Source organism: Stegostoma tigrinum, chromosome 5 (assembly GCF_030684315.1).
Source record: "Stegostoma tigrinum isolate sSteTig4 chromosome 5, sSteTig4.hap1, whole genome shotgun sequence".
NCBI lineage: Eukaryota > Metazoa > Chordata > Chondrichthyes > Orectolobiformes > Stegostomatidae > Stegostoma > Stegostoma tigrinum.
The window spans coordinates 52,023,740-52,036,550 of NC_081358.1; the positions used below are offsets into that span (position 1 = coordinate 52,023,740).

A 12,811-nucleotide genomic window follows, 5' to 3' on the forward strand; every position below is an offset into this window, starting at 1 on the left:
GTTTTAAAGAAGACTGCCACTTATTATGTCACTTATCACCTAAAATTGAGCAATTGCTTATCAAATTCAGTCCACAGTCATTTTAAATGAGAACTGTCTTTTTGAAAAGTGTTAGGAAAGTGTTTTTAAAATCATTAATGAAGCCTCATTGCAACGAAGTCTATGGCTACATTTGCATGTAAAGTCTCTACAGCAAGAATTGGTTCTCTCATGGCTGTAAACCTGGTTTGTGATGCAGAGTGTCACCAACAATACACCTTCAGGACCTGTACTGGCTGAGGTTACCAGGAAGATCTGTCGTTCTTAATCTTGCCTGTTCTCTGAGGTGGTGTGACTCTTGGGTTAAACTCAGCACCAATTGCTCCACTCAGCGGGAGAGCAGTCAGTGGTCCTCTGGCACTGTACTGTAAACCCAGGTTCAAATCGTGCTGGCTCCAGAGATGTGTCATGAAGTCTCTAAACAGGTTGCTTAGAGAATTTCTACAGCACAGCTTTACCTTTGTCTTAGAGACTACATAATTAAGAATAAAAGCTGGAGCATTCACAGAAGCAGTTGCTAAGATTCACTGACTTCCTGATTTTAACTGTTATTGTATTATGGAGAAATTTTACTTTGACATTTCTTCCTTAAAATAGTTTTCTTTACTAGCGGGTTTTGAGAAGATTTGTAGCTCAGGTTGAGGTTCTGGATGTGAGTTTGCTCACTGAGCTGGAAGGTTAGTTTTCAGACGTTTCGTCACCTTTTTTTTATTTGAGAAAATATACTTTATTCATAAGATGTACAAAAAATCAAACCTATTTATACACTACCCAGTCATGCAAGCTGCTCTGGGTTACCCAGGGGGTACGTACACTAACTAAAGGAAAAAAACAAACAAAGAAGAAAAATAAACAAAGCACAGAAAACACCCCGGCAGTCGTTAACTTGCATAGTCCCAGTTGGCCCCCTGACCAGTTGGGGAAGGCGCCAGCTGTGCCCAGTTACCAGATAGGGCCCATTTTTCTATTCTGGACGAGGGGTTTCATACCGTGGTCTTCGCCCACCGCGCCTTGGCAGCGCGTCGCTCAGCACATAGTCCTGGACCTTGGAGTGCGCCAGTCTGCAACACTCAGTCGGGGTCAGTTCTTTCAGCTGGCAGACCAGCAAGTTGCGGGCAGACCAAAGAGCGTCTTTCACCGCATTGATGGTCCTCCAGGCGCAGTTGATGTTGGTCTGGGTGTGCGTCCCGGGAAACAGCCCGTAGAGCATGGAGTCCCGCGTCACGGAGCTGTTCGGGACGAACCTCGACAAATACCAGTGCATCCCCCTCCAGATCTCCTGCGCATAGGCACACTCCAGAAGGAGGTGATCGACAATCTCGTCCCCCCTGCAGCCGCCTCGAGGGCAGCGTGCGGTGGCACAGAGATTCCGGGCATGCATAAAGGATCTCACTGGCAGAGCCCCTCTCACCGCCAGCCAAGCAATGTCCTTGTGCTTGTTTGAAAGTTCTGGCGATGAGGCATTCTGCCAAACGACTTTGGCAGTCTGCGTGGGGAACCGCACGACGGGATCCACCCTCTCCTTTTCCCGAAGGGTCTCGAGGATACTACGTGCTGACCACTGCCTGACGGCCTTGCGGTCAAAGGTGTTTCCCTTCAAAAATTTCTCCACCTAGGACCGGCATCGGGGCCAGGCCCATCCTTCGCAACACCGGGGACAGGTAGAACCTCAGTAAGTAGTGACACTTGGTGTTTGCGTACTGAGGATCTACGCACAGCTTGATGCAGCCGCACACAAAGGTAGCCGTCAGGGCGAGGGTGGCGTTCGGTACGCCCTTTCCCCCATTTTCCAGGTCTTTGTACATGGGGTCCCCGCGGACCCGGTCCATCCTCGACCCCCAAATGAAGTGGAAGGTGGCCCGGGTGACCGCAGCGGAGCAGGTCCAGGGAATAGGCCAGGCCACATACAACAGTATCAAAAGCCCCTCGCACCTGACAACCAGGTTCTTACCCGCGATGGAGAGGGACCGGAGCATCCACCTGCCCAGCTTCTGTTTCAGTTTGGTGAGACGCTCTTCCCAAGTCTCAGTGCACGCCCCAGCGCCACCGAACCAAACACCCAGCACCTTCAGGTAGTCTGTCCTGACGGTGAAGGGGATGAAGGAGCGGTCGTCCCAGTTCCCGAAGAACATGACCTCGCTCTTACCCCTATTGACTTTGGCACCCGAGGCCAGTTCAAACTGGCCGCAGATGTCCAACAGCCAACTCACCGACTGATGATCGGTGCAGAAGACGGCGACGTCGTCCATGTACAGGGAGGTCTTGACCTGAAGGCCTCTGCTGCCTGGGATAGTCACGCCCTTCAGGCTCACATCCTTCCTGACGGATGCGGCGAAGGGCTCCACACAGCGCACGAACAAGGCAGGAGAGAGCGGGCAGCCCTGCCTGACTCCAGATCTGACGGGAAAACTGTCCAATTCCCACCCATTGATCGAGATTGCGCTAACGATGTTTGTGTGGAGCGGCCGGATCCAATTGCGGATGCCCTCCCCGAACCCCAATTCGGAGAGGACGTCCCTCATGTAAGCATGAGACCCTGTCGAAGGCCTTCTCCTGGTCCAGGCTGACGAGGCAGGTGTCCACCCGCCTGTCCTGCACGTAGGTGATCGTATCCCTGATGAGCGCGAGGCTCTCTGCGATCTTCCTGCCCGGCACAGCACAGGTCAGGATGAATCACCGACTCCAGGACAGACCTGACCCGGTTGGGTATGACCTTGGCCAGAATTTTGTCGTCCACGTTCAATAGTGAAATGGGACGCCAATTCTTAATTTCTCCCCTTGCTCTTGTAAATGAGGATGCTGATGCACTTCCTCATGGACTTGCACATTTCCCCTGCCCGAAGCGCACTATCGTACACCTCCAGCAGGTCCTGGCCGACCAGGTCCCACAGAGCGGAATACAGCTCGACCGGTAAGCCGTCGCTCCCAGGAGTCTTATTCCTCTCAAAGGACTTGAGGGCTCTGGTCAGCTCTTCCAGGGATATCGGCCGGTCCAGCCACTCCCTCGTGCCGTCGTCTAAGACCTCCGTGATAGACTCGGAGGCTGTGCTGTCCATGGGCTTCGTGTCGTACAGTCCGGCATAGAAGGATCTGCTGATCCTCAAAATGTCGGGCCGAGACAACGTCACCGAGCCGTCGCCCTCCTTCAGCCAGCTAAGCACAGAGCTCGCTTTGTGCACCTTCTGAAAGAAGAAACGCGAGCACGTCTCGTCCTGCTCCACGGAGCGGACCCTGGACCAGAAGATTATCTAGAGGCCTCCGCGGCGAAGAGCGAGGCTTGCTGGCCCCTCGCCTCGCGGAGGTCCTCCGTGACATCAACCCCCATCAACTGTAGAAGGAGCAGGTTCTGCACCCTTTTCTGGAGTCCCGACAGCTTCCCCCGCCTCTCTCTCGCCTTGCGAACACCCTTGAGGACAAAGAACCTCTTGATGTTCTCCTTCACCGTCTCCCACCAGTCGCCGGAGCCTCAGAGGGGTTTCACGGTTCTCCAACTGGCGTACTCCCTCTTAAGCTCCTCGAAGTTCTCTGGGGTCAACAGAATCGTGTTGAGCTTCCACGTCCCCTTGCCAGCCGGCTGGTCGTCCTGTAAGTGACAGTCGGCCAGCAGGAGGCAGTGGTCAGAGAAGAACACCGGCTCGACGCCGGTGGACCTGACCGAGAACGCACGTGACACAAACAGGAAGTCTATCCTTGAGCGAATAGACCCGTCTGGCCGCGACCAAGTGTACCTCCACTGTGCTCTGTCTGCAGGGGTGCTGAAGACGTCGAGCAGCTTGGCGTCCTTCACCGTGCCCATCAGGAATCTGGACGTGACGTCCAGTTGACTCCCCCCACCCGCTGTCCCCACGCCGGATTTGCCATCTGCATCGATGATGCAGTTGAAGTCTCCGCCTAGGATGACCGGCCTGGACGTAGCCAGCAGGGGTGGAAGCCGCTGCAGGACGGCCAACCGCTCATTCCGTACCGCTGGGGCGTACACGTTGATCAGCCTCAGGGGAGCGTTCCTGTAGGTGATGTCAGCCACTAGGAGGCGCCAGCCCCCACCACCTCCTGAACTTGAGAGATGGTGAAGTTGCGCCCCCGCAGCAGAATAGACAGGCCCGAGGAGCGACAGTCGTTACCCCCTGACCAGATCGAAGGCCCACAGGTCCAGGCGCCGGACCATTTCCTGCACCTGCTGAGGTGCGGTATCCCGCACTCCTGCAGAAACAGGAGGTCCGCCTTGACGGTGGTCAGGTAGGCCAACGTGGACACACATCTTGCGGTGGACTTGACGCTGTGCACATTAATGCTCGCAACTCGTACCCCCATTGTGGGCAGTGACCGCAGTACCCTCCCCAAGTCCAAGGTCCAGCCCCTCCATCTGTCCCTTCATGCCCATTGCCCGGGCTAACTGCTGGACGCTCTCCGGGCTCAGGAAGCCATCCATGCTGCGTTCCGGGTGGCATCCCCCCGTCGGGGGTACGGAGGCAGGAGTGTCTGGCTCTGGGTCAGGCTGGGGACTCGCTGTTTCCTCCTTCCTGCCTGGAAGTTCCGGGGGGCCCTCCAGGGCCCCAGCGGCATGTGACTGGGTGTCGGAGGGAGCCTCAGGACGCCTCCCGACACCTGGAAGTGGGGTGCTGCTTTCCTTCTCCCTTGAGATCTTTAGCTTCTGCTTTGGGCAGGCCCTCTCCGAATCTCCGTCATCAGAGGAGCTCTTATAGCCCCACTGTAGCTGCCTCTTCCCGCCTGATGGTTGCGGTTCCTGGGCCTGCCGACGTGCCTTCCTCCTCGCTTTCCGGACCGTCGTCCACTCCCCTGGGTTGCCTGTCGCCGCTTCCATCGACTCCGGGATGTCGGGGGCGGGGGGGCGGGGGTGCAGCGGAGACTGGAGGGGCGCTTTGCCTGCCTCGGGCCCATCCTGCAGGGCTGGGCCCTCCTGCATGACATGGCCCTCCTGCACATTAGTGGGGTCCTTGCAGGGCCCTGGTGCCTTCCTCTCCTCCGGGGGGGCTTGCCCCGCATTGCCCCTGCCGGCGACCTGGGCGTAGGTGGTTACCCGCTGCGGGCATGCCCTATACAGGTGGCCCGCTTCCCCGCAAAGGTTGCAGCTTTTTTCTTGCGGGCAGTCCTTTGCAAGGTGTCCCTCCTCCCTGCAGTTCCTGCAGATGGTGGCTTTGCAGTCGGCCACCACGTGTCCTGACCTACCACAGGCATGGCAGACTTTAGGTTGCCCTGCGTTGGTCAGGTAGCCCTTGCTCCCGCCGATCGTGAAGCTGGACGGTTGGTGTACAATTTTCCCGTCCGCACCCATCCTCAGCGTCACCTTGACCTGCCTCTTACTGGCCCAGATGCCAAAGGGGCCCATGATGTCTGTTAGGTCCCCTTCCACCTTCACGTACCTTCCAAGGAAGGTCAAGACATCAACTGCTGGCACGTGCAGGTTGTACGTGTGTACAGTCACCATACGGCTCCTCTGCGCTGGCATCACGAACAGTGGGACAGCAGTCAATACAGAGAGCGGGTCGTCACCTTCTTTCTCCTTGAAAACCTCCAGGAAGCGCTCGCAAAGCTTGGCACTCCTGAAGGTTACATCGTAAAAACCTCCTCCGGGGAAATCCTGCAGGCAGTAAATGTCCGCAGCAGCGAACCCACAACAGTCCAACAGGACCCTCTTCACGGACAAGTTGCGGTCCACAGGTGCACCTTCATCCACCTTCTTCACGGAAACACTGGTGTTCCAGACCCCCTGACCTGGGGCACAAGCACTTGCTGCAGCCATCGTTGCAGGTTGGCTGCTCCCCTGAACCAGCATTAGGCTGAAGCCAGCATTAAGATCCACCGGTTGCAAGGGTGCACAGCCAACCCGACGTCTTCCTTCCACCTCCAACACAGCACTCTCCTCCTCTCGGTCCACAGAAGAGTGGGTCTTTATTTTGTTCCAGATGTAAGCTGGTTCACTGAGCTGGGGGTTTGTTCCCAGATGTTTTGTCACCATTCTAGGTAACATCAACAGTGAGCGTCCGACGAAGCGCTGGTGTTATGTCCTGCTTTCTGTTCATATGTTTAGGTTTCCTTGGGTTGGTGATGTCATTTCCTGTGTTGGTGATGTCATTTCCTGTTCTTTTTCTCAGGGGATGGTAGATTGGCTCCAAATCAACGTATTTGTTGATGGAGTTCCGGTTGGAATGCCATGCTTCTAGGAATTCTCGTGCGTGTCTCCGTTTGGCTTGTCCAAGGATGGATGTGTTGTCCCAATCAAAGTGGTGTCCTTCCTCATCTGTATGTAAGGATACAAGTGATAGTAGGTCATGTTGTCTTGTGGCTAGTTGATGTTCATGTATCCTGGTGGCTAGCTTTCTGCCTGTTTGTCCAATGTAGTGTTTGTCACAGTTCTTGCAAGGTATTTTGTAGATGATGTTCGTTTTGCTTGTTGTCTGTATGGGGTCTTTTAAGTTCATTAGCTGCTGTTTTAGTGTGTTGGTGAGCTTGTGGGCTACCCTGATGATAAGAGGTCCGAGTAGTCTGGCAGTCATTTTGGAAATGTCTTTGATGTAGGGGAGAGTGGTTATGGTTTCTGGGCCCGTTTTGTCTGTTTGTTTGTGTTTGTTGCTGAGAAATCGGCGGACTGTGTTCATAGGGTACTCGTTCTTTTTGAATACGCTGTATAGGTGATTTTCTTCTGCTCTTCGTAGTTCCTCTGTGCTGCAGTGTGTGGTGGCTCGTTGGAATAATGTTCTAGTGCAGCTTCGTTTGTGGGTGTTGGGATGGTTGCTCCTGTAGTTCAGTATTTGGTCCGTATGTGTTGTTTTCCTGTAGACACTGGTTTGAAGTTCCCCATTGACTGTTCGCTCTACTGTGACATCTAGGAATGGCAGTTTGTTGTTGTTTTCCTCCTCTTTTGTGAATGTTATGCCAGTAACGGTATTATTGATGGTCGTGCAGGAGGGCCCAGCCCCGCAGGATGGGCCCGAGTCTAGCAAAGCGCCCCTCCATTCTCCGCTGCATCCCCGCCCCCCGCCCCCGACAACCCGGAGTCGATGGAAGCGGCGATAGGCGACCCAGGGGATTGGACGATGGTCCGGAAAGCGAGGAGGAAGGCGCGTCGGCAGGCCCAGGAACCGCAACCATCAGGCGGGAAGAGGCAGCTACAGCGGGGCTATAAGAGCTCCTCTGACGAGGGAGATTCGGAGAGGGCCTGCCCAAAGCAGAAGTTAAAGATCTCGCGGGAGAAGGAAAGCAGCACCCCACTTCCAGGTGACGGGAGGTATTCTGAGGCTCCCTCTGACACCCAGTCACGTGCCGCTGGGGCCCTGGAGGGCCCCCCGGAACTTCCAAGCAGGAAGGAGGAAACAGCGCGTCCCCTGCCTGACCCAGAGCCGGACTCTCCTGCCTCCGTACCCCCAACGGGGGGATGCCATCCGGAACGCAGCACGGACGGTTTCCTGAGCCCGGAGAGCGTCCAGCAGTTAGCCTGGGCAATGGGCATGAAGGGACAGATGGAGGGGCTGGACCTTGAACTTGGGGAGAGTACTGCGGTCACTGCCCACAATGGGGGTACGAGTTGCGAGCATTAATGTGCGCAGCGTCAAGTCCACCGCAAGATGTGTGTCCACGTTGGCCTACCTGACCACCGCCAAGGCGGACCTCCTGTTTCTGCAGGAGTGCGGGATACCGCACCTCAGCAGGTGCAGGAAATGGTCCGGCGCCTGGACCTGTGGGCCTTCGATCTGGTCGGGGGGTAACGACTGTCGCTCCTCGGGCCTGGCTATTCTGCTGCGGGGGCGCAACTTCACCATCTCTCAAGTTAAGGAGGTGGTGGGGGGTGGCGCCTCCTAGTGGCTGACGTCACCTACAGGAACGCTCCCCTGAGGCTGATCAACGTGTACGCCCCAGCGGTACGGAATGAGCGGTTGGCCGTCCTGCAGCGGCTTCCACCCCTGCTGGCTACGTCCAGGCCGGTCATCCTAGGCGGAGACTTCAACTGCATCATCGATGCAGATGGCAAATCCGGCGTGGGGACAGCGGGTGGGGGGAGTCAACTGGACGTCACGTCCAGATTCCTGATGGGTACGGTGAAGGACGCCAAGCTGCTCGACGTCTTCAGCACTCCTGCAGACCGAGCGTAGCGGAGGTACACTTGGTCGCGGCCAGACGGGTCTATTCGCTCAAGGATAGACTTCCTGTTTGTGTCACGTGCGTTCTCGGTCAGGTCCACCGGTGCCGAGCCGGTGTTCTTCTCTGACCACTGCCTCCTGCTGGCCGACTGTCACTTACAGGACGACCAGCTGGCCGGCAAGGGGACGTGGAAGCTCAACACGACTCTGTTGACCCCAGAGAACGTTGAGGAGCTTAAGAGGGAGTACGCCGGTTGGAGAACCATGAAACCCCTCTGAGTCTCTGGGCGACTGGTGGGAGACGGTGAAGGAGAACATCAAGAGGTTCTTTGTCCTCAAGGGTGTTCGGAAGGCGAGAGAGAGGCGGGGAAAGCAGTCGGGACTCCAGAAAAGGGTGCAGAACCTGCTCCTTCTACAGTTGATGGGGGTCGATGTCACGGAGGGCCTCCGCGAGGTGAGGCGCCAGCCAGCCTCGCTCTTTGCTGCGGAGGCCTCTAGGATAATCTTCTGGTCCAGGGTCCGCTCCATGGAGCAGGACGAAATGAGCTCGCGTTTCTTCTTTCAGAAGGTGCACAAAGCGAGCTCTGTGCTTATCCGGCTGAAGGAGAAGCCCACGGACAGCACGGCCTCCGAGTCATTCCTGTCGTCTATCACGGAGGTCTTAGACGACGGCACGAGGGAGTGGCTGGACCGGCCGATATCCCTGGACGAGCTGACCAGAGCCCTCAAGTCCTTGGAGAGGAATAAGACTCCTGGAGCGACGGCTTACCGGTCGAGCTGTATACCGCTCTGTGGGACCTGGTCGGCCAGGACCTGCTGGAGGTGTATGATAGTGCGCTTCGGGCAGGGGAAATGTGCAAGACCATGAGGAAGGGCATCATCCCCCTCATTTACAAGAGGAAGGGGGAGAGGGAAAAAATTAAGAATTGGCGTCCCATTTCACTATTGAACGTGGACTACAAAATCCTGGCCAAGGTCATAGCCAACCTGGTCAGGTCTGTCCTGGAGTCGGTGATTCACCCTGACCAAACCTGTGCTATGCCGGGCAGGAAGATCGCTGAGAGCCTCGTGCTCATCAGGGATATGATCGTCTACGTGCAGAACAGGCGGGTGGTCACCTGCCTCGTCAGCCTGGACCAGGAGAAGGCCTTCGACAGGGTCTCTCATGCTTACATGAGGGACGTCCTCTCCAAATTGGGGTTCGGGGAGGGCATCCGCAATTGGATCCAGCTGCTCTACACAAACATCTTTAGCGCAGTCTCGATCAACGGGTTGGAATCAGACAGTTTTCCCGTCAGATCTGGAGTCAGGCAGGGCTGCCCGCTCTCTCCTGCCTTGTTCGTGTGCTGTGTGGAGCCCTTCGCCACATCCATCAGGGAGGACGTGAGCCTGAAGGGTGTGACTATCCCAGGCAGCAGAGGCCTTCAGGTCAAGACCTCCCTGTACATGGACGACGTCGCCGTCTTCTGCACCGATCGTCGTCGGTGAGTAGGCTGTTGGACATCTGCGGCCAGTTTGAACTGGCCTCGGGCGCCAAAGTCAATAGGGGTAAGAGCGAGGCCATGTTCTTCGGGAACTGTGACGACTGCTCCTTCATCCCCTTCACCGTCAGGACAGACTACCTGAAGGTGCTGGGTGTTTGGTTCGGTGGAGCTGGGGCGTGCACTAAGACTTGGGAGGAGCATATCACCAAACTGAAGCAGAAGCTGGGCAGGTGGGTGCTCCAGTCCCCCTCCATCACGGGTAAGAACCTGGTTGTCAGGTGCGAGGGGCTTTTGGTACTGTTGTATGTGGCGCAGGCCTGGCTTATTCCCTGGACCTGCGCCGCTGCGGTCACCCGGGCCACCTTCCACTTCATTTGGGGGTCGAGGATGGACCGGGTCCGCAGGGACACCATGTACAAAGACGTGGAAAATGGGGGAAAGGGCGTACCGAACGCCACCCTCGCCCTGACGGCTACCTTTGTGTGCGGCTGCATCAAGCTGTGCGTAGATCCTCAGTACGCAAACACCAAGTGTCACTACTTACTGAGGTTCTACCTGTCCCCGGTGTTGCGAAGGATGGGCCTGGCCTCGTTGTTGCGGAACGCTCCAAGTAATTGAGCCGTCCCATACCACCTGTCCTTCGTGGAGAAATTTTTGAAGGGAAACACCTTTGACCGCAAGGCCGTCAGGCAGTGGTCAGCACGTAGTATCCTCGAGACCCTTCGGGAAAAGGAGAGGGTGGATCCCGTCGTGCGGTTCCCCACGCAGACTGCCAGAGTCATTTGGCCGAATGCCTCATCGCCAGAACTTTCAAACAAGCACAAGGACATTGCTTGGCTGGCGGTGAGAGGGGCTCTGCCAGTGAGATCCTTTATGCATGCCCGGAATCTCTGTGCCACCGCACGCTGCCCTCGAGCCGGCTGCGGGGGGACGAGACTGTCGATCACCTCCTTCTGGAGTGTGCCTATGCGCAGGAGGTCTGAAGGGGAATGCACTGGTATTTGTCGAGGTTTGTCCCAAGCAGCTCCGTGATGCGGGACTCCGTGCTGTACGGGCTGTTTCCCGGGACGCACACCCAGACCAACATCAACTGCGCCTGGAGGACCATCAATGCGGTGAAAGACGCTCTTTGGTCTGCCCGCAACTTGCTGGTCTGCCAGCTGAAAGAACTGACCCCGACCGAGTGTTGCAGACTGGCGCACTCCAAGGCCCAGGACTACGTGCTGAGGGACGCACTAAAGCTTGGGGCAGCCGCCGCCAAGGCGCGGTAGGGAAAGACCACGGTATGAAACCCCTCGTCCAGAATAGAAAAAAGAACCCTATCTGGTAACTGGGCCCAGCTGGCACCTTCCCCAACTGGTCAGGGGGCCAACTGGGACTGTGTGGGGTGACGACTGCCGGGGTATTTTCTTTGCTTTGTTTTTGTTTTCTTCTTTGTTTGTTTTTTTCCCTTTAGTTGATGTACGTACCCCCTGGGTATCCCGGAGCGGCTTGCATGACTGGGTAGGTGTATAAATGTTTTTTTTTTGTACATCTTATGAATGAAGTATATTTTTTCAAATAAAAAAAAAGTGACAATGTCTGAAAACTAACCTTCCAGCTCAGCGAGCAAACTCACATCCAGTTTTCTTTACTTTGATAATTGGGAAATTCCCTGCAACCTTGTTTATTGATAACACACTGCAATGAGAGATTTAGTGTGACTTGATTGGTAGCCTCCTGTGAAATGAAGAACATACTGGGTCAGAGAATATTGAAGAATTGAACGAACTGGCAATAATCATCCTCTTTCACAAGGCAGTGGGAGAGCATGTTGTTAACCAGGTCACTACGCTCCCAGTGAAATATTATTTTAGCAAATTGAAATCTGTGAAGAAAAGGTGTTGTAATTTTCACATTCTTACCTCACAGACTGTAATGCTCACTGTAACACCTCATTCCAAGCATCTGTTTAATGTACATTGAAACTGTCACACTGCTCTCATTGCATTAATATCACGTTAGCAACCTTGCTACAAGCGACAGTATTTTAACTTTTAAACAATACTGTTACACTGGTGTGATAATGAGTCACATTTCTGCTAGAGTGGAGAGTGCAGTCTCATGCTCAGTATCTCCTAACTGAGTTAATAAAAACCAAAAGAACTGCAGATTGGGTAAATCAGGAGCAAAAACATAGTTGCTGGAAAAGCTTGGTAGGTATGGCTGCATCTGCGAAGAAGAAAACTGCTAATATTTCGGGTCCGGTGACCCTTCTGAGGGCCTGTGTCTGCTAATTCGGTTCCCTGATACAAAAGCTTTACCAGATGGGCTCCTTCACCATCACCCACTCCTTTTACACTATCTCTCAGCTTCTGATTGGAATGCTGTAAACTGCATGCTGAAAATCTGAAATAAAAACAGTAAACGTGTCTGTGGAAAGAGAACCAGAGTTAATGTTTCAACTCAATGATCTGTCATCGGAGCTGGGAGTAGCTCCAGCGATGCTGCCAGACTTGCTGAGTATTTCCTTTATTGAAATCCATGGGCAGAATCTTATTTGTTTTTGATTGTTTAGGGAGGTGGGCCTAATGGCTGGAGTGTGTCTCTGTGTCTCTCCCTCTCTCTCTCCCCCGCCCACCCCAAGCAGAACACCAGGTGGTTTATTCAAGCAGTTATATTCTTTGCTGATTACATATTCATGTGCAAGCATAACACCTCATTTTATGGGCAGATTTCTGCCCCTTACTGGACTTCCTAGGCTTAAACATTGGGGTGCTTTAACTTAAAACATATCGACAACACATTGCTGTCTGTAACCCAGGAGCATTGTTTAACTTATGCTCATCAACCTAGCCAACGTCCTGAAAACATTAAAGGCCAGACAAAAATGGTGCCACACGTTAACGATTCCTACCTGGAGATTCTCCTGAAAGTTGTCCAGGAAAGGAGGAAAATGAGTTCATCCAGACTGAAGGCAGCCTGTACAGAAGTAACCGCAGAGCTTCAGTACTTGTGGCTGGTTACAAGAGCCTGGTTCCAGCCCTGCAAGAGAATGAATGATCTGCTACACCCTCCCTGGGTACATATCACTATCTGCTCAAATCATACTATGAGTGTGAATTCATGTTGTAAGGTTGGCACTGCAATGGACTGTCACATAGGAGACTAGGCACTGGGCATCTTGGTCAGATGGTTGAAGTGCGATCAATG

At 54.5% G+C, this 12,811-nt stretch overlaps 1 protein-coding gene across 8 annotated transcripts in view; it reads left to right on the top strand.

Annotated features, from left to right (window-relative positions):
- The window catches only part of LOC125451998 (neurocalcin-delta), a 302,863-nt gene that overhangs the window by 123,965 nt on the left and 166,087 nt on the right, over positions 1-12,811 (top strand). The gene's annotated exons all lie outside the window — the stretch shown is intronic.